Source organism: Meles meles, chromosome 2, assembly GCF_922984935.1.
Source record: "Meles meles chromosome 2, mMelMel3.1 paternal haplotype, whole genome shotgun sequence".
NCBI classification, from domain to species: Eukaryota; Metazoa; Chordata; class Mammalia; order Carnivora; family Mustelidae; genus Meles; species Meles meles.
The window spans coordinates 154904481-154906865 of record NC_060067.1 but is presented as its reverse complement, the minus strand read 5'-3'; the positions used below and the strand labels follow the sequence as shown (position 1 = coordinate 154906865).

The window sequence follows — 2385 nt, the reverse complement described above, 5'->3', positions numbered from 1 at the left end:
TCAAGAAATTAAAAATAGAGCTTCCCTATGACCCTGCAATTGCACTGCTGGGTATTTACCCCAAAGATACAGATGTAGTGAAAAGAAGAGCCATCTGTACCCCAATGTTTATAGCAACAATGGCCACGGTCGCCAAACTGTGGAAAGAACCAAGATGCCCTTCAATGGACGAATTGATAAGGAAGATGTGGTCCATATACACAATGGAGTATTATGCCTCCATCAGAAAGGATGAATACCCAACTTTTGTAGTGACAGGACTGGACTGGAAGAGACTATACTGAGTGAAATAAGTCAAGCAGAGAGAGTCAAGTATCATATGGTTTCACTTATTTGTGGAGCATAACAAATAACACGGAGGACATGGGGAGATGGAGAGGAGAAGGTACTTGAGGAAAATTGGAAGGGGAGGTGAACCACAAGAGACTATGGGCTCTGAAAAACAACCTGAGTGTTTTGAAGGGGCAGGGGGTGAGAGGTTGGGGAACCAGGTGGTGGTTAGTAGGGAGGGCAGGTATTGCATGGGGCACTGGGTGTGGTACAAAAACAATGAATACTGTTATGCTGAAAATAAACAAATTTAAAAAAAGTATATGACAAGAGAAAAATATATATATAAAAGCAAAAAAGGAAGAACCTCGTCAAAAAGATACCCAAGTATAAGATTTTTTTTTTTTTTTTTTTTTTTTTTTTTTTTTTTTTTTTTTTTTTTTTAAAGAAAGGCAGACTGCCACGTGCAGCGCCTCATTTGGATGTGTCTGGAGTCTTGGAAGCTTGACTACCCTACGTTCTCCTACAAATGGACCTTGAGAGCTTGTTTGGAGGTTCTAGCAGGGGAGCGCAGCTACTCGTATACCCTTGACCGAAGAACGGTCCTCTCCTCTATCGGGGAAGGTCGTCCTCTTCGACCGAGCGCGCAGCTTCGGGAGGGACGCACATGGAGCGGTGAGGGAGGAAGGGGACACCCGCCTAGCCAGCCAGATCAGCCGAATCAACCCTGGCGATCAATGGGGTGACAGATGTCGCAGCCAGATCGCCCTAAAAATATGGAACGCTTCACGAATTTGCGTGTCATCCTTGCGCAGGGGCCATGCTAATCTTCTCTGTATCGTTCCAATTTTAGTATATGTGCTGCCGAAGCGAGCACCCCAAGTATAAGATTTATATACTATCAGGACAAATCCAAATACACAGAAACACTGGCGGAAAGAAAAGATGGGAGATTGGTTATAAATTCTCAGTGTGGGCGAGGAAGGTTATTTTGATTCTTCCTGGATGTATCTTGATATCTTTGTTAAAGGACTCAACTTTCCTAAGATAAAGGGGGATTAAAAATTGCTTTACCTGTAGGGGTAGCATTGATTGGGGATAGGGGATTACCTTGAAGTTTAACTCTATATGTATATTAGAATATAAAAATTAAAAAAGAATAAACTAGACTAAACTAAGCTAAAATTTAAAAAAAATTAAAAAATAGAAAAGCAAAAGAAAAACATGGGTGTATGTATCAAAAAGGTCAGGTTAGAAGGTTATTAAGGAACTTGATGTACTGGACATCTCACTGTGATGGTAAATAGGTTAAAAAATTATGTATATGTATATAAAAAAAACAAACCAGAATAGCGATAACGAGTTAAAAATAAAAGTTGTATTTATGAAGTAGTGGTGGTTGTTCTCTTGTCATCTTTTTTTTTTCTTCCTTCCTGGTTGGTTTTCTCAGGGAGGGGCCTGCCACGTGGGTTTTCAGTCAATGATGTTCCCTGAGTTAAGTCCTCCCGCCCCCCTCAAGGGGGTGGGCTCTGAGGAAACCATTTTTTTCAGGCTTTTGTTCTCTGGAGGTTCTTATGTTTGTTCATCTGTTTTCTCTTGCCTTGACAGCTTTTGATGGTTTTTGGAGGTTTAGAGGAGAGCAAACTGCACCCAGACCTCCCTCTCAGAGAGAAGCCCCAGAATGCTCTGCAGCGCTGCTGGCAGAGCAGGTTCCGAGTCAAGGTCCCTGGGGATGCAGGATCTTCTCCTTGTACCCAAAACCAGGGCAGCGGTGGCTGTCTGGGAAGCTCCAGACCACCAGAGAGGTTCCAAGCAGCAATAGCACACTGAGATTTTCCCACTGGCCTGGGCTGGGAGTGCCTGTTTTTTCCGGTTCCCAGAGCTCCTGGCTAGTGCCCGTGAGCACCTCCCCCAGGGAAGGGTGTGGGGCGCACTGGTCTCAGGCTCTGATCCCTCAGTGGGGGGTCTAAGAGCGCCAGGCTAATGCCTGCCTGTGCCTCTCTCAGGGAGGGTGTGGGGCATGTGCATCTCAGGAATGCTGTCTGGCGAGGCTCCCATCCCCTCACGGGAGCCGAGACCTGGTTTCTCCACCGCACTCTCTGGCTCAGCGCCAGG

General features: G+C 45.2%; 1 non-coding gene across 1 annotated transcript; it reads right to left on the bottom strand.

Moving 5' to 3' along the window:
- Window positions 1-1040: 1040 nt before the first annotated feature.
- On the bottom strand, window positions 1041-1147 carry LOC123937736. The gene has a single exon (XR_006817535.1). It is a non-coding gene; the product is annotated as a U6 spliceosomal RNA (small nuclear RNA).
- Between the last annotated feature and the right edge of the window lie 1238 nt (window positions 1148-2385).